General features: G+C 39.3%; 1 long non-coding RNA gene across 3 annotated transcripts in view; it reads left to right on the top strand.

Moving 5' to 3' along the window:
* LOC309890423 overlaps nt 1–19,828 on the top strand; it is a 57,032-nt gene that overhangs the window by 35,053 nt on the left and 2,151 nt on the right. For 2 of the 3 annotated variants that reach the window (XR_014319419.1, XR_014319420.1), the window contains 2 exons: nt 2,238–2,397; nt 11,974–12,356. This is a non-coding gene — a long non-coding RNA (uncharacterized lncRNA). Of the gene's footprint in view, nt 1–2,237; nt 2,398–11,973; nt 12,357–16,342; nt 16,474–19,828 lie in introns of those variants that run through there. The other variant, XR_014319418.1, reaches the window with a different exon arrangement.

Raw genomic sequence — 19,828 nt, 5'->3', positions numbered from 1 at the left:
CAGTTAGTTATTCACCCTCTGAAGAGCTTCTGATACTCATGGTGATGCATCACAGGATTGTGCTCATAGGTTACTATCCTTGTGTAGCACACAGTGGACAATGGACCATGGCCCTCCCAGCTTTCTGAGATAGAGACAGTCTTGGTCTCATCTGTTAGGCCCATTTTCCTCCTGTCCTCCTGTCCTGTTTGAAGTCAGAGTACTTTTATCTGGAAAGAGAACAGCCAGTTCTTCCCATCAGGGCCCAGCCTTTGCTCTGTGTCACTTTCACTTGATGTCTCCCTCTTCATGGCCTAGGGCCACCTGCAAGTACCCTGCAAGTACCCTGCAAGTACCACCTGCACCCTACTCAGGGTCCAGGACCCCATGTCAGAAGCCACTGCTCCTTTCCCAGCGAGGCCACAGCAGGGCAATTCTCCAGCTCTCCACAGCCCTGCTCTGCTTGTCCACAGGCCCACAATGTTGGGCCCACCAGCAGGCCCATGTCCCAGCTAATGGGGATGGTACAAATGAGCTTAGTTGTGCTATTTCCTTCAGCAAATATCAGTTTATTTCCTCTCTGCATTAGTCTGACTTGGGTTTTCTACCAGATGAAACCCCCCACCACACCACAACTAACCTATGCTCAGGGCAGGCAGCAGAGGTAGTGGAAGTGGTTGGGGGCTGCATTGGGCATGTTCAGCTGCCCAGAGCCTTCCCTCACGCTGGGCTCTCACCCACCATAGCACACTGCAGAGCATCACTGCCTACTCCCCAAGGTCTGATCAAAGGACAAATTACCATGGGGGTGATGGCATCCCCAGTCTGGGGTGATGGTTGTGTGCTGGCCTCTTCTAACGCTGGAAATGTTACAAGCCTGATCTGTGCCTTAATGAAATTTGACTACAACACTGCGGACAATGAGACCAGGTGTTAGCCGTGGTCATGGAATGTGATTATTGGTGTCAGATTAGTAAATATTTTAAATACCTGCACCATTTTCATTTGAATTTTTGCCAGCTTTTTTCTTAAACCCTTTTCACTAAAAAAAAGCAATCAGATGCAAAATCATCTAGAAGGAGAAAAAATAAATTCTTCTTTTCATTGCAAATAAAACTCAGAAGATTACTATTATGTGCAATTATTAAAATTAAGCTGTACACAGTACATGTAAAATAAAAAGTAAGGAATATTCGTTGCCATACAAAGGAAAACCCAGTAAGACAACAAGCTGCCCTTTCACTGAAAGTGTCTGATGGACATTTTGTTTTTTTCTCTTTTCTCTCCCATTACTTTGGCTTAGGGTGTATTTTCTCAGGGAACCATGTACAGAATAGACAGTTTTGTTTTGCATAAAAAAGTGGCTTAAATTTGTCATATACCATATGATTAACATACTTGAAAACAAAACAAAACACACAGAAGTTAATTATGAAATAGTCTACCAATACAAACAGTATATTGAAAGTAGAAAAGCAGTTCTGTCAGGGAATTAGTCATAGTCAAAGTCTGAAATGGAAGGAAAGAATGAAACATCATAAAGTTGCTAAAATTCAGGTACTTTTCACTGCAACATAAAGCCCCCTGTATGTTCTCCTTCCCACAAAGTCACAGCAAGCAAAGTAACAGAATTTCTGCCAATTTCAACCCATTATTTCCTCCTTCTTTCCAAGGCAGCTTTTCATACCAAGTGTAATAGCCCTGCTGACTGATCTTACTTTCTAAATGTTTCCTAGTATCCTGAAGGCACAGTCAAAGGAAGGACAATGTGCAACAATTTGGGGTAACATTAGGGAGTAAACTTTCTTTGTATGTAGCCAGTGGAGACAGATTATGGGTAAGTCTGACTTCCTTTACGTAGTGCAGCATACATTTTACAGACAGATTTCTGAGCATGTTAATCATGATTTCTGACAAAACAGCATTCAATTATGTTACACAATGCTAGAAATTAAAAATTTCCCAATTACCTTATTTGAATTAATTGGATCTTTATTAAAAAAAAAAAAAAAAGGCTTTTGAAAATTATATATACAATCATATTTTTGTTTACATAAAGTTAGATTGGATGAACTCTTAGTATTCTGCACTCCTGAGAAAGATCTCTGTTCATTTCTTACATCCAGCCTCATTGCCCATGAAATGTTGGCCTACACATAAAAAATCACCGTATTTTTGTATCCAGAATACAGTACTTTTCAATATTTATCAAAATACACAGTCCTTTGCTAAATTATCAATATTCTGATTTGTTTCAGATTGAATTGCTTCAGACAGGGCAGGCTGGTCAGAATTTGGCTCCACTTCATCAAAGAATCACAGAATGGGCAGTGTTAGAAGGGACCTCTGAAGATCATCTAGTCCCACCCTTCTGCCGAGCAGGATCACCTAGAGCATGTTGCACAGGATGGCATCTGGGTGAGTTTTGAACGTCTCCAGAGAAGGAGACTCCACAACATTTCTGGACAGCCAGTTCTAGTGCTCTTTCACCCTCACAGTACTGAAGTTCCCCTTCATATTGAGCCGGAACCTCCTGTGCTTCAGTCTGTGCCCATTGCCTCTCGTCCGGTCACTGGGCACAACTGAAAAGAGACCAGCTCTGTACTCTCCATACCCTCTTCTCAATGTGAATTTATACACGTTGATGAGGAGTCTCAGTCTCTTCAGTCTCCTCTTTTCCAGGCTAAACAGGCCCAGCTCTCTCAGCCTCTCCTCATATGACAGGTGCTCCAGTCCTCTAATCACCATAGTAGCCCTCCTTTGGACTCACTCCAGTAGTTCCATGTCCCTCTTGTACTGGGGAGCCCAGAACTGGACACAATACTCCAGGCATGGTCTCACCAGAGCTGAGTAAACAGGAAGGATCACCTCCCTTGGCCTGCTGGCATCACTCTTCCAAATGCAGCCCAGGATCCTGTTGACTCTCTTGGCCACAAGGGTACATTGCGGGCTCATGGTCAGCCTGCTGTCCACCAGGACTCCCAGGTCTCTTTCTGCAGAGCTGCTCTCCAGCAGGTCACACTCAGTCTGTACTGGTGCTTGGGGTTATTCCTCTGCAGGTGCACTATGCTGAGGGTGCACTCCGTTCCATTGTCCAGGTCCTTGATGAATAAGTTTAAAAATTTGAAAGGCTCCTGCAAAATATCCTAGTGTTGCTTTAATGGCAGATCTTCTAATTGTTGAGTTAAAGTTCTGGCCATTTTCAAGTGAAAGGTACATGCAAAAATACATAAACAAAGTATTATTTGGACTTCTACCAATAGTAATCCCTTTGCCCTTGCTGATTTTTGTGTAACATCTTACCTTATGAGAAAATGTAACAAAAGCTCCTGTACTGCAGACTAAGAAATAGGTTGACAGGAAATTCAACCTCATAAAATTCAACAAGGGGAAGAGCAAAGTCCTACACGGAGGAGGAATAACCCCAGGCACCAGTACATGCTGGGTGCCACCCAGCATGAAGCAGATTGGCAGAAAGGGACCTGGGGGTCCTGGTGGACCCTGAGTTAAACATGATCCAACAAATACTCTCAAGACAAAGAAGGCCAGTGGTATCCTGTTTTATTAGGAGGATTTCTGCTGGCAAGTCAAGGGAAGTGATCCTTTACCTCCACTGCTGAGGTCACACCTGGGGTGTTGTGTCTTGTTCCAGTCTCATCAGTACAACAGAGACATGAGTACTCTGGAGAGATTCCAGGTAGAGGCCACAAAGATAATGAAGGCACTGGAACACTTCTTGCATGAGAAAAGTCTGAAGGAGCTGGGACTGTTCAGCCTGGGGAAGAGAAATCTCATTGTGAATCTAATCCATGTTTATCAATAGCAGAACAGAGGATGTAAAGAAGAAGGCATCAGTCTGTTTTCAGTGGTGTCCAGTGACAGGAAAAGAAACAATGGGCCCAAACTGAAACACGGGATGATCCTTCCCTCTGAACATCAGCAAACACTTTACTGTGTGGGTGACCAACCAGTGGGAGAGGTTGCCCAGAGAAGTTGTGAAGTATCCCTCCCCTGACTCCTTCAAAATGCCTGTGTATGTAGTCATGTGCAACCTGATCTTGGTAGAGGGGTTGTCTCAATCATTCTGTTCTTCTTTGACATGAATATCAAATAACAACGTATTTTACTTTGAAAGCACATGATAAATGTTCAATTATAGTTTATATTACAAATTAAACATAAAAAAAAGAAGGTTTCTAATGCAAATAAAATCAAAAACTGGAAGTAGAAAATGGTAAAAAACTATTTGAGATACCTATAAAGATTTAAAAGATAAAGTAGATCAAGTTTTGTTTAACCTCACATATTTTATCTAAAATAGAAACAAAATCTAAGGTCTTTTATATGCCTTTTGGAAAATGGGGGATACACATACACATTGTTGAAGTCTTTTCTTCTTGCAAATTCTCTTGAAAAATTATGTACTTCATGTATTTCATAATTCATTTTTTATTGATCATAAACATTCCTGCATAGGTAGGAAACAAGACATATCTTTCAGTGTAATGTATGACCAATGTTTGTTTCCACTTGATGAAAATCAATGAAGAACAGAAGTCTGGTTTCCATAAAACAGAACACACTCTTCATTCTTTGTCAGCCTGACTTTGAATGTGAATCCTTTCTATATAAAGCAGCCAGTTTCAAAACAACACAAAACAAAAACAAAACAAACAAACAGATGGACAATTGCTTTCAGTCATACAGCTATTTTGATACCAGTACAAAGGTGCCTCCAAATTTTGGAGCCAAAGTGAAGATAAAATTTTGTTGAAAACAAAAACAAAAACAAAAAAAGACACAACAGGAGCTATGTCACAGTCACAGATGTTAGCAATAAATATTTAATTAGGGAAAACCTTGTTCTGTTCTCTGTCTTGTATTAAATGACCTTATGATGAGGGTATTGAGCTAATTCTGAATAAACACAGTAAATTTCCAAAGCAGTAAGAAAGCTATTAGCAGATTGATATAATTTTTCTTCTTACGTAGTATTTTCATCAGCGTGTCTCAGAAGTGGTTTTGCAAAGGCAGCTTCTCAGATGAGCAAGCTGGGGCAAATTGACCACGCACAGAAAGGCCACTGAAATTGGCTCCTGCAAAGCTGGAAATGGTACATAAACTTAAAACATCCCCAGACAATACCCTCATTACTAAGCAGCACTGTTTGTTTAAACAGATATTAGTTAAATAGCACAATATCTAGTATATCAACTCCCTTTGATGTTTTCTAGAGAATCCAATAAAATATACAGCAGTAATTTCAGTCAATGGTTGCATTGTAGTGCTTTACAATTGTGAGTACTGAAAAAAACTTTCACTGGGATTTACAGGTACAGTGTTAATGGCTATCAGTTTATTTTACTAGTTGAAGCCTTGTGCAAACAGTTACAGATCTTTTGGAGGCTGAGATATAATATCAACTATTTCTCAGCACAGTGTGGTTTTTCTAGTAGGACATGAGTCTGAGTGCAGCCCCCAATGATATCAGTAAGAATAGATCTAGCCTGGACTAAAGCTTAAAAACTGTAACATAAAAATTGCTGTCCTTATTTCTGCCTGGTTAGGCAGATAATCTCTGATCCATAAAACCTCGCCAACGCTTTGAATCATAAATAAATGAATAAATAAAGTGATACTCTTTCCAAAGGACTCTTTAAAAAGAGACAGACCAAAGTCCGGCAACCAGAAATTAATAATATTTAGGTTGCGAAATGCCAGATTTGTCAGCTTAAGCCCATTTCTATTTTTAATGCAATCTAAAGATTTCATGCTCACCACCATTCCCCTTTTGTATAATAAATATTACATTCCACTAATACTAATAAATATTGCATTCAGTTACAAAAGTAAATGCATCTGAGTGGGCTAATTGGTTCTTTATGAGGGTGTTTCAAAATTGACGATTCTTATTAATGTTAACAAAATTGCTTGAGGGCATACAGTGTCAGCGGAGGCCTTTCAAAAAGAAAGTCTGTCACAGTTTACCACTTCAGCATTTATGTCTGTAGTTAAATTTAAAAATGCAACTTGAACAGCTAACTAAATTAATTATGGCATATGCAAAGTGAAAAGGTTTTAGAAGCCTTTCATCTTGTTTGCTACAGAGTCACAACAAGAAGCTCCTCCTTGTTGTTTTTATTTGTTCATCATATTCTCATATTACAAATCGTATGAAATTTATCTGCCTCTAGTTGCTAAAAGAAAATTTTAGCAGTTTTAAAATACACAAAGTAGAGTCTTCTGCTTAGAGACAATAAATAACAAGTATACATGTAAGCATTAAGGCATGAGATTTCTTTCTATAATTTCTTTGAAATTATATTTAAGCTACTTTGAAAAAAAAAAAAAAAAAGGAAAGTAAAAAAAATAATTCTCTGTTTTCTCTCATCCAAACCTGACAAATAAAATCCATAGACTACACCAGGAGATTGCACTCTGACTAACAGAAATTCTAACCTGTGCAATGTAGGGGTTCCTGTGTGTCTAAATATCTCATTTCAATCATTTTCCTCTGAAGCTCTATTTCCTCATGTAGAGAACCAGGAACAGCACTCCTTTACTTTTATTTATTTATTTATTTATTATTTTTAAAATATATCTTCAGTTGCAGATAAAGAGTTAAAAAAGTATTTCTATGTATTGTATGAAAAGCATATGGAAATCTCTTAAGAGTCATAGCAAAGATAACATATATAATATTAATGAGATCATAGTCACGTTACTATTTTTGCAAGAGCAAACAAAACCAGCCTTTAATTTCTAAATGTCCTTTAAAGATATTTATTTTCTGAGGGTCATAACTAAACAGATACCTGGTGAAAGTTTTTGTATTGAGAATTCTTGTTTCTTTTCATCTATTCCCCTGAGTATTTGATACCCCAAGGAAAGATTGTGTCCTGACATTTGAATACACTCTTAGAGCTCCAAGCTTTGCCTCTGAAATCTTCAACTTTTTTAAGCAGTATGTTGGTTATATGACTAATCACTATATACAGTATAGAGCTTCTTCTGTGTATCATCTTTTAGTTGTGGGCTGGGTTATAATTATGTTAAAGTTGTAGGCTGGGTTTATGTATAATTTTGCTACAATTTCAATATCTTTTTTTTTTTTTTTTTTTGAAGAGGCCACAGAAATCTCATAGTCTGTCTATATGCAACCGCAAGGCACTGAATGTACAGGCTAATACACATTTCTTATTTTTGTTGTTGAATTGAAACACATTATGATAAAAAATTAGAGACTGTAGAGATAGAAATGACTCTTGATATTGGAGTATCTCTTCTGACTCTGAAACTGTACCATACCTGACAGTGCACAGTATGCTATCAAATAATATATTTTGTTTAGTTTTGAACATTTACCATATTTCTTGGGAGCGCACTTCATGTACAAGCTAACCGAATTGCTATCTGATAATTACTTTTCTCTGTACTGTTCTAATTTTGTATCTGTTTTCTCAGTCTAAGCAGTTACTAGGTGGGCAGCTTTGGGGAGTAATTAGGAACTTAACCCAATAGTGAGGGTTTTGTTGTTGTTGTTGTTTTGTTTTTAATTATAAACTTTTAAAAGTGTTGAGGCAGAGGTTCTTTTTGCACCTCTCTGTCACTACACATGGTGGAATCTAGTCCACAACTGAGTTCCTGCATAATGCTATAGTGCTAGCTAAGATAATTTAAAGAAACTAGTGGTGGGCAGGTACAATTTTCAAAGTAGTTAGGCATGTTACGTAAGGTAGGAATGTCCCACCAATGCTATTTTCATTTCTTTTAGGAAATTTGACATTAGTGAGCTATACTCTCCTTACAGTATGCTTAGCAGGTTTATTGGAAATATTTTGTGTCTTAATATTACTAACTTAAGCATTAAACAGCAGTGCAAAAAAGCTTACTCAGTGGTGGTTTTTTGCTTCAGCAAAAACACAGGCACAGAGTATTGCTGAACCTCTAGCCTCTTAATTATAAAACCTTAAATATTCTATGACAAACCAGTCCTTTTACCTATTTCCTTGATAATGCGCCTATCATTTAGTCATAAATATGAATTCATTATTTTCATCTTTTGTCCTTTGCAAAACTGTAATGGTTGTAATCCATGAGTGGTTGTCATATATATGACCGACTGAAAATTTTTATATTGTTACGGTTAATATGAGCACTGATTCAACTGAATAGTTCCTTTGAAGTAATAATGAACACAAATATTGAGCACATTTAATGTGCTATTCTTTATGATGCAGTTATATTAAAATACAGGTAACTGTATCCTGTAGATAAATGTATTGCATTTTTCCTTCCTGGATAAGATGAAATATTATTTCTGTTTGATCTCTGATAAAATTATAGAGCAGTGTTCTTTTTCTACTTTTTTCCACTCTCCATATCCAATAAAGCATGTATGGATAGTAACATCTAACTGCTCACATTGCAGTTACAAAGCCATGTTTCCTGTAAAGTTTATACAGTAGTTGCATTGCAGCCAGGGTTGGACAAAATCAAGTACTAGTCAGTAAGGTCCCCTGGGAAACTGCTCTTGAAGGCCTCGATGTCCACCAGTGCTGGTCACTCTTTAAGCGATGCCTCCTAGAAGCACAAGATAAGGCAATTCCAAAATATCGCAAGTCAGGCAGGCGGGGCAGGAGGCCGGCGTGGCTAACCAGGAATGTTCTAATGGAGATTAGGCGGAAACAGAGAGTGTTTCGCTACTGGAAGGAGGGCCAGGCGTCATGGAAAGAATACAGGGATGCTGTTCGTGTTTGTAGGGAGAAAGTTCGAGTGGCCAAAGCACAGCTAGAGTTGAAGCTGGCTGTGTCTGTGAGAGAAAATAAAAAGGGTTTTTTTAGATATGTAAATGGAAAAAGGAGAACTAAAGAATACATAGGGCTGCTCCTTGATAGGGAAGGTCTCCTCACAGACGATGACGTAGGCAAAGCAGAGACGCTTAACGCCTTCTTTGCCTCTGTCTTCAATGCCGATGATGGGCTTCGGGACCCAGGGTGCCCTGAGCTGGAGGACCGGGACGGTGGGGATGACAAACTCCCAACTGACCCTGAACGTGTGCGGGATTTGCTACTCCACCTGGATCCCTACAAGTCCATGGGTCCGGATGGGATTCATCCCCGGGTGCTGAAAGAGCTGGCAGACGTCATCGCGGAACCTCTATCAATTATTTTTCAACGATCCTGGGAATTTGGAGAGGTCCCGGTAGACTGGAAGCTGGCAAATATTGTGCCAATTTTCAAGAAGGGTCAGAAAGAAGACCCTAGCAATTACAGGCCTGTCAGTCTCACGTCAGTGCCTGGTAAAATCATGGAGAAGTTGGTTCTCGAACTTATTGAGGCGCACCTGGGGGACAAAGCAGTCATTGGTCCCAGCCAGCATGGGTTTGTGAAGGGTAGGTCCTGCCTAACTAACCTGATTTCCTTTTATGATAAGATCACCCGTATGGTGGACCAAGGGAAACCAGCTGATGTGATTTTTTTGGACTTCAGCAAGGCTTTTGACACGGTTTCCCATAGGATCCTACTGGACAAAATGTCCACCATACAGCTAAATAAAAACATCATACGATGGGTGAGCAATTGGCTAACGGGCAGGGCCCAAAGGGTTATGGTAAATGGGGCTGCGTCAGGCTGGCGGGCGGTCACCAGTGGGGTCCCTCAAGGCTCCATTTTAGGGCCGGTACTTTTCAATATTTTTATAAACGATCTGGATGTAGGAATAGAGGGTATTTTGAGCAAGTTTGCTGATGACACCAAACTTGGAGGAGTTGTGGACTCAAATGAGGGCGTAAAGGCCTTGCAGAGGGATCTGGACAGGTTGGAGAGCTGGGCGATCACCAACCGCATGAAGTTCAATAAGAGCAAGTGCCGGGTCCTGCACCTGGGACGGGGAAACCCTGGCTGCACGTACAGACTGGGCGATGAGACGCTGGAGAGCAGCCTAGAAGAGAGGGATCTGGGGGTCGTGGTAGACAGCAAGTTGAATATGAGCCAGCAGTGTGCCCTGGCAGCCAGGAGGGCCAATCGTATCCTGGGGTGCATCAAGCACGGCATCGCTAGTAGGTCAAGGGAGGTGATTGTCCCGCTCTACTCTGCGCTGGTGCGGCCTCACCTCGAGTACTGTGTGCAGTTCTGGGCACCACAGTATAAAAAGGATATGAAACTGTTGGAAAGTGTCCAGAGGAGGGCTACGAAGATGGTGAAAGGCCTTGAGGGGAAGACGTACGAGGAACGGCTGAGGTCACTGGGCCTGTTCAGCCTGGAGAAGAGGAGGCTGAGGGGAGACCTCATCACAGTCTACAACTTCCTCGTAAGGGGGTGTCGAGAGGCAGGAGACCTTTTCTCCATTAACACCAGTGACAGGACCCGCGGGAACGGGGTTAAGCTGAGGCAGGGGAAATTTAGGCTGGACGTCAGGAGGGGGTTCTTCACAGAGAGGGTGGTCGCACACTGGAACAGGCTCCCCAGGGAAGTGGTCACTGCACCGAGCCTGTCTGAATTTAAGAAGAGATTGGACTGTGAACTTAGGCACATGGTCTGAACTTTTGGGTAGACCTGTGCGGTGTCAAGAGTTGGACTTGATGATCCTTAAGGGTCCCTTCCAACTCAGGATATTCTATGATTCTATGATTCTATAAGTAACCAATTATAAGATAAAACATATGGGAAATCTATCCATCCACATATCTCCCTAGGACCTTATACAGGGACTGTTAAAATGCTATCTGAGTACTCAAAAAAAAAAAAAAAAAAAAAAAAAGAAAAGTACAGAATCATAAAATAGCAATGGAAATGCACTAGAATCATCCAGATGCAGGAGGACACAAAGTGAGTCTAGACGTGATTTCCTGATCTTATGAAGAGGCTCCTTTCACTGTTACTGTCAAATATCTCCATTCCACTCATACACACATCAGTGTCTGAGATCAAAATGGGTCAGGAACCAGAAACCCCTTCCACACCCCTCTCCTAATAAAGAGGCTAACTGGTCAAAGATGTGGAAAGGTCAAATCCTCTGCCCACGCAGAGCAGTTATTCTCAACAGGAGCATAATGTTGGTTTGTACAACCTGAATATCTAGCCTATTATATACATAAATATCATGGCTTGGAGTCAGTGTAACAGCTACAGGCAAAGGGAATCCCTTCATTTTATTTTATTTTTTTTTAAATAGAAGCAAAGTGATTTGTGTTTTTGTCAAGTTTTGCACTTGGATTGCAGGTGTGGGTGTAGTTTTGTTGCTCTACATAGTGCAGAGAACAGATGTTATATTTCCTTTTCAGCACAGCTTTGGCTTGCTGCAGCTGCTGCTTTCAGACTTTCTGAATCCTGCTGCCCCATTTTGGCAGTATGGTCTCTAATAAGCTAGATTCAATATCCTGGAAACCCCACCGATGTCATCTCCCATACAAAGAAAGGCTTAACCTTTGGTATGATGGCTGAAGAGTCGAAGGGGGCTGAGAGAAGAAGGTGATAGGCTTGTTTAGTAACAGAAAGGAGTTCTCAGGATCTCTCAGCTGAGAGACAAAGGATACAGACAAAAAGATGAAAGACGATGAAAGACACCAAAAAGAAAGGTGTCTTAGAATAATTCACTGTCCTTGAGGTGAAAAAGAGTGCAGTGAGACTTATGATATCCAAAATTCAAGTGAAACATCAACGAACAAGTGAAGCACTGTGAAACTTATCTCCCTCTCACAAAAAATGTCCACATGTGGATGTCCTGCCTTTTTAACCTCTCTCAGCCTGACAGTTTTTGAAAGCCCAGAACTAATAGTTCCACAAAGAACAGTGGGATGTGTTCACCCGTGTCAAACATGTTTCAAATGCGTTTCATTCTTTAAAATACCTAGAAGCCCTTCACTTTTGGGAATAATTAGAGCAAAAACAGAGCAAAATGTCCTACAGATGTTGGCTGTCTGAAGAAAACTATTCAGTAGCATCAAGGACAGTATTGCATAGTACATGTCCTTTTTCCTCTTTTCTCATTCAGATGGAGACAATGCAACACATCTCTACAGCACATCACTGCAAGGCAGTAGCAGAATGGAGCATCCTATCTCTCTGCTACCAGCACTGACTTGGCAGGATACAGGCTTACATTAAAGCACTTCCTCACATCAAGTGCATAGCTAAGGTGAAATTATATTTTTGAATAACGTAACAATAAATCTTTGAAAAGGAAGACTCTGTGAATATCTGGCTGATCCTTTATTTCTTCTCTCCACTCAATGATAAATGGAGAATGGTAGTATTTTTTCAGCATTAAACTGTTTTCTGTTTGTTTGTTTGTTATCTGACTTTTAAAGCTTTTATTATGAAAATAGCATTTTTTGACAATTATTCATATTCTTCAAAACTGAATTTAACATCATGACTGTCACTGACAATGTAGCTTTTTAAATTTGTTGAATATACAGTAATAAGATTAATCTCAAGACTTTTTTTTTTTTTTAATTGCTATGAATTGTTGGTTAAAATTGTTCCAAAAGTTATTTTAGAAATAAATTTTGAGTACAAAATGTGCAGTTTGACTTCAGTTTCCTCATGTACTATAGAATTTGGGGATTTACTTGCAGTATCTGGTCAGTGATTGTTTTCCAAATATTTCAGATGTAAGGTTAAGTCAGCTCCTGCACAGACAACTGTATAATTTATATACCCTTAATATCAAAAGAAATATACCTATCAACTCTATACTCTGCTTTGATGTATAAGGTGCCAAGAAATTCTCACAGCTTATTATATATATATATAATATATATATATATGTAATATATATATATATATACACATATATATATATAAAAGTGTATATATCCCTCTCACAGCCATTGGATTAATAGCAAGCATATTCCTTGGTAAAAGGGAAGACAGTCAAGCACCTGTGTATTTTGGTAATCTTTTGTAAACAGAAGAGGCAGGAAGGGCCAAGATGCAACAACATTTGAGTGAAAACAATGCTGAGGATGCTCTAATTATTCATATAAACTAGGCTTTGCTTTATGCCTCTTCCCATCCTTCTTTCCATATGATCCAAAATCAAGGTCAAATACAATGGCTGGTTTTTGACTGCTATTTTGTTGTTGTTTTCTGTTTGTATTTCAATACAAACAAATATCTAGAATATTATCAAACTAAAAGCACAATTCTCTTTGAGTGAATTGTTAAAATTTCTAATTAATGTACTTTATTTTACCGTTATAAGTCCAAAAATATATTTTTACAGCTAGAGAGAGAAAATTGTTCAGTACAGCTATGTCACAGGAAAGTCTCCTGGATCAATAACCGGCTTCATATAGTTATGTCTGTTATTTTAATTCTGGAGCCCTATTATGATGTGGTTCAAAGAGGGAGATACTTTTCCTTTCTTGCAGAAATAACAGTGGCATCTTGTTTACAGGAGTAGGACTATGAACTTATGTTTTCAATTTCATAATGAAAGGATACAAATTCAAGATTCAGAAATGTATCTGTTTTGTGTCTGTTTAAAATCATTCTTAACTCCTAACAGCTATGGCTAATGCTGCTGATCAACAATACAACAACCTAGTTAGACGTGATTAACCTCTGCCAGCTTCAGATTGTCAGGGTCTGAATCAGACATTTCCAAGGTGTTCAGGAAGATTTTGTTCATTATCTCAGGTGGATGAAATAAGTTTATTCAGGTTCTAAACTAATTTTATAATACCATTCTCTTGATATATTAAACTACTGTTTGTATCCTAAGCAAAATTCTGATGGACAGGAACTCATTCACAGGCATAACATCTGAAACAAACAAACAAACAAACAAAAACAAAAAAACCCACCTCCAGCTACAACAATAACAACTAAAAATTAAAGAAACATATGCCTTTCATTTTCCTTTTACTCTGAATTATAGACATGGAAAATACCTAATTTATTTTTCTGTTTTTAGAGTACGAAGTAACGGTTTACTTCATAAATAAAAGCAAAGGTAAAGAGTTTTAAAAATATATATTTCTATGACCAACAGAATAAAGACTTTTTGCTTTGTCCTAGCTATCAGCTAGGGTTATCAAAACATTATGTGCTGGTAAGGACAGGAGAGGCTTAGTGTGCAGCTGCCAGATCAATCTTGTTTTGAGATTTTTTGTTAGATGAGGCTTTTCAAGATTTCCGTATCCTTCTCTTAAACTTTGCTAAGAGAGGGATATACGACTTATTGACTGGAGAAATTCTGGCTTTCATGTGACCCTGTTTCTCTTCTGTAGCTCTTATAACACTCTTTTTCCTTTCACTTATTTCAGTCCAGACTTTTCTGAATCTTATGTTTAGATTGTCTGCTTACTGGTTCTCTACTCCCTTCCAATGTGTAAAATAAAATGTAAGAACTAGCAAACACAAAATGTGATAAACACAAAGCTACTCCTTCACTAGTCAGGCAACAAAAGTGATCCATTTGGAGATATAACATCCTGAGATTGTGTCTGATTTAACTACCCATCTCTTTAGTCTATTTTATGTTTGTCCAGGTTTATTGCAGTTATTTGAGCACTAAGATGCTTGGACATTTTTAAATGCTATCTCTCTACCTCTTGTAAAAGCCTTGGGAAAAAAAAAAAAAAAAAAAAAAAAAAAACAACTAGCAGTCACTAGCAGTGCAATAGGATTAGGTAGGTACCATGGTATCTACCTACACAGCAGGGCTGAGGCTGGCGGGGACCTCTGGGGGCACTGCTCCAACCCCTGCCCAGGCAGGGCCACCCAGAGCAGGGTGCCCAGCACCATGTCCAGGGGGCTTTTGGAGGTCCCCAAGGAGGAGACCCCACAGCCTCTGGGCAGCCTGTGCCAGTGCTTGGTCACCCGCACAGGAAAGTGGCCCTCCTGGTGTTCAGAGGAAGCCTCCTGTGCCCAGCTGGTGCCCAGAGCCTTTTGTACTGGCACTGGGCACCACTGAAAGGAGCCTAGCTCCATCTCTTTTTCCCTTAATTTAGAAGGAGCTATATAAGTACTCACTGAAGTGCATGGATGCCCAGTGGTTTTTAAATTAAAAAATATATATATTAAAAAAATTGAAATCTTGCTGTGCCTTCTCTGTTCCTTCTTCTATTCAGTGTATACTTAAAACTTATAGTTCTTATGTGGGTGTGCCAATTTGACAGTCTAATGTATTAAGTCAGACTGGTTTATTTTAGCTATAGAAAGCTTGTGATATTCTTTCCAGTGTTTAGAAGTCTATCACTCATGCTTTACAACAGTTACCCTTTGTAATCTATGTGTGAGTTGGAGGTGTGTGGGTTACTCATTCCCATGCAGAGAACACTGGATTCTGTATCATTTTCAAAGTCACCCGAAAATCTTGAGGCGCTGCGACTGCAATTGTGGGCCCTGCGGACTAAGCCCCGCATATCAGTGTGCCATGCAGCAGGGTGCTCCCACACCAGCTCGTGCCCTGCAGCTTGCTGAGCTAATGAGAGTCTCCACAGGAGGCAGAGCACGGCTGGCGGGTGGAGAAGTTGTTGCTTTTCTTTAAGTAACAAGTAACTTGCCAGTAACTCTGGCTGTGTACTGGAAATTGTTCTTAAGCGTAATAAACACAAGATTTGGGGTTTTGCTTTACAAAATTAGTTAGAGATATGATACAGTGTAGAAGAAAGAGAAAGTAGAGAAGCCATGCTGTGAAGTTCTATGAAGTACAAAAAAAGAGTGCTAATGGCAGATCGGTAAAATGCCCCTAATTGATGCAGTGAATTCCAGTACAGAAGTGGCATAGTTATTCTCCCATTACAAAACATCTCAGAAGTGTAATGTTGAGAGGTTCTTCATGGCAGCTAGTCTACTGTGCAAAATGAATGTGGAATATCTGTTCCAGTGCCAGGCTTCTAGGGCAAGTCCTGCTGGCTACCCAGAAGGGTGGAAATCTGGTTTGCTGAGGCTGGTGGGTTTGGTGCCCATTGACTGCTAGGATACTAGTCATGCTCTAGGTCTCTCCCTTCAAACTGCAGAGGGTATGACTCTCAGCCTTACCTGGGGCTTAATATTTCGTAGGCTAGTTATTCATTTTCTATCATGCAAAGCTAAAGCTTCAAATTCACTTATTTGCTTCAGGATGTTACTGGCAATAAAGTTATTGGTCCTCTGGCTATTTATTCATGAAACTTAGAACACAAAAAGTAATGACCTGTGGATTTGCCTCTAATGACTTCCTCCTATGCTGGAGATTTCTTTGAATTCCCGGGTGACATGAAGCAGATCAAAGCAGCAGCAGGATACAGGGTATGATGCAATAGGCAGGTGTTTTTTTTTTTTTTTTTTTTTTTTTTTTTCCTCATTGGTTTTGCTAAGCCTGATTGATTTTTTGTTGTTCTGTTGTTTTTATTTTTTTTTTTCTCCAGTATGTTGTGTAGCCTGTTGTACTCAGCACACCAAGGAATAAGTCCTGCAAAATAGATCAGAAGATCCCAGAAACCTGAGAGGAAAGACATCAGAGATCATTTCACTTTACTTCCCTTCCAGTAGAAAGATGGTGTGTTTGAAGGGTGGAGTCGATTGGGGGACTGGAGAGGGGTGGTGGTGGTTGTGTGGTGGTGTTTGTTGTTGTCATTTCTTTTTGTTTGTTTGTTTGTTTGTTTTTGTTTTCCATAGCATTTAAGTAGAGGGTTTTTGTTTGTTTGTTTGTTTGTTTGTTTGTTTTCCCCAAAGATACCTGGAAGATTACTAGTTTTTACATAGAACACTTTACATTGGAAGTCAGTGACAGTCTGATCAACTTCTTAAAATAAGTAAGAGTAAGTAAGAGTAACAAGTTTTGTCTAGAGGAAGAACCACGAGAGTAAGTGATGTGGGTTGTGGTTTGGGCCATTCTTTCAGAGACCCTGGGTCCTTGGGAGCAGCACAGGACCATGCTCTGTTCTGAACCTTTGAGCTGCAGCTCTCAGACCCCTGTTGAAATATGTATGTGTGTGCATTTCCACAGGTTCCCTACTCTAGGCTTCTGGATGCTCCTCAGTTCCTGTTCCTGCTAGACCTGAGGTCTGTCTGCCCGCTGCCATGGGAGGTGGCCTGGTCTGACAGCTGTGCTCATGTTCCGCACAGCTCTCATGAAGGGGCAGGGGGAAGCAGGCTATTCTATGTACAGCTTGAAGATTTCTAGCAAACAATGGGACTGTGAGAAGGAGACAGAAGGTTTTAACCGAGTGTGGATGTTTGGTGTATAGAACTCTACCTGCAATGTGAGAAGAAAACCCATATGCCAAGGAAGATGCTGAAAGTAGCTACATTTAGGAGAAGGAGCAGTCTACACAAATGAAGAAGGATATGGAGGAGGAGAGAGCAGAAAAGCTGATGACTCAGGCCTGGATACTTGACTTAACCATGGGACGCTGGAGAAAAAGCCTGTGTGTTTCCCCTGTTCTGCCTTCCTGCCTGAATGCCCAGCTCTTCACTGTAGCAGTTGCCGTGAAAATGAATGTACAGAACTGAAATCTGGGGTGCTTCTCAGCTCTGGTACAACAGGACTTATTAGAGGAGAGTGGAAAGGAAGGGGCAGAGGAATGTGTTTTTTAGCAGTATGTCTGACATTTTCTTCCCCTGTTGTCTAAACCAGGCATACATATTTCTAGAGCTAGAAGTCCTTTCTCATTCTTCAGTCAGATTGGCTTTTCCTCATGGTTCTTTTTAAAGCTGTCCTTTTAGGTTACTGATTTTGTTTCTGTGTGGGTACTTCAGTTTTCTTCCTTAATTACTCCAATTTGCTTCTATTTCTCTATTAGGGAGCATTAGGGAGATAAATGTTTTATTTCAAATACAACCACAGTAAAGCTGCTAAGAGAGAATTTGTAATTTCTTTGTCTCCACGTGGACATCAAAATTCTACTGTTCCTTCTATACAACCACATGGTCTTCCACACGCATGCATTTGCAATTTACCATTGCTATATGACAAATTTCTTATCTGCTTTAACTCATGGGTTTTTCTGACTTTTTCACTATCTTTGTCCACCTGACTTATTGAAAAAAAACCACTGTTATTATGGGTAACAAGTAAAAATAATTTCAGGCTTGTACCCTTTTCACTCATTTTACAGCTTTTGCTCTTATTCCCTTCTCACTTTGGTTCAGCATATCAAGTCTTCCATAATTAGCCAAGCAACATTACTATTCAGAAATTCACAGTTTTTTACTCTCTGAGGTTCTGCAGGTATGTATTTTGACATATATATATATATATATATATATATATATATATATATATATATATATATATATATATACACATATATATATATATATATAAAAGATGTTATTAAGTATTCCATACTTATATTATAAATGTTATTTGTAAATATATGTAAATTATATATATATATAAAACAGTTTTAGAGATAGGTAATCAATAACCTTTATATGAGAAAGAAATATGCAATTGCAACACTTAAGTGCTAGGGCATAAATTTCAGTGCTGCTGTTTCTTATTCTTTGTATTTATGATGAGCTTAAAAGAATTTAAATCTTACATGGACTAATATAATATTGTGCTACATGCCAAAAGAGGAAAAAAGCAAACAAACAAAAAATGAAAAGTGTCTGTTGCTCTGGAGAGTTCTCCTGTGTCATCCATCCAACATCCTTCCATCCCAGAGGGAGTGATAAGGAACGTAATTCACTTCACTCCAGGTTCATTGTAACATAAAAAGTGCTATCAATTTCTCATAGAATACACTGAATGAAAGAAAGAAAGGAAAGAACAACACTGGCTTGTAGAACTGTTAAAAAGATGAACTGACATAACAATTGCTCACTGAGATATAGAGCAGCATACAAGTTGTAGAGCTGTAGTAACTACTGCACTATAGTCTTCCAGAAAACCTGGTTATAAACACTGACCATTACAAGTAAAGGGTGTGATATGTTTCATAAGTAGTCTGAAAAAACTCACAACATAGTTATGTAGGGTTTAGTCGTAAATCAAGTCATGATTTAGTCACAAGTTCCAGAAGCATTTGGACAACTCTCTCAGACACATGGTCTGGTTTTTGGGTGGTTCCATGTGGTGCCAGGGGTTGGGTTTGATGATCCTTGTGGGTCCCTTCCAACTTGGGATACTCTGTGGTTCTGTAATTACAATATAGCCACTTTTGGATGCTGAACTGCACTGCAGCTTTTAGCAAAGAAGACTAGAAGGATTTCTTAACTAAACTTTACAGAAGACACAAAGAAAAATTGTCTTTCCAGGCAATCAGGGTTAACAGTACTCCATTCATGCAGCTGCCAGGACTGGAAAAACACAGACACTGCAAATTCTTGTGACTAATATCTGCCTTCATGGTAACTGAATTTAAGATATGCTGAGAGCCATAAAAACCAAAGGTAAATTGTCATCAGTGAAGTTGAAAACTGTCATAAATCACTCAGCATGGTGCAAGAGAAAGCCAGAAAACAAGTTGGGAAGCATGTAGTTTCACTTGTCCCTCTGTGAGTGTCAGTGCTAAATTACTGGGGAGAAAGTTTTCATGCAAGTCTGTTTTGTTATTTTACATTCCTGACTAGAAAAATCTAACCTGACAAATCTACTTTAAGTGCTGTAAGTAGTGCAAAATTCTAACTTACAGAGAACTTTTAATAAATAAATAAAAGACAACTTCTCCTAAGATTCCTGGAACATAAAAAAAAAAAAAAAGGGCACGCTCAAAAAGAAGAAAATAAAAATAAATAAAATAGTTGAAACAAAACTGGAAGCACTGGTTTACTCGGGGATGGAAGAGGAGATTGACAAGTCTGAGGTGTGGAACCTCAGTGTTGGGGAACATGCTCTGCAAAAGCTGGGAGCAAAGCAATGAGGATAACACCACCATGCCACCATCAACAAGGACACAAACGCA

The sequence above is a fragment of the Aythya marila genome, assembly GCF_965140915.1.
Source record: "Aythya marila genome assembly, chromosome: Z".
Lineage (NCBI taxonomy): Eukaryota > Metazoa > Chordata > Aves > Anseriformes > Anatidae > Aythya > Aythya marila.
This window is presented reverse-complemented; position numbering and strand designations above follow the sequence as displayed.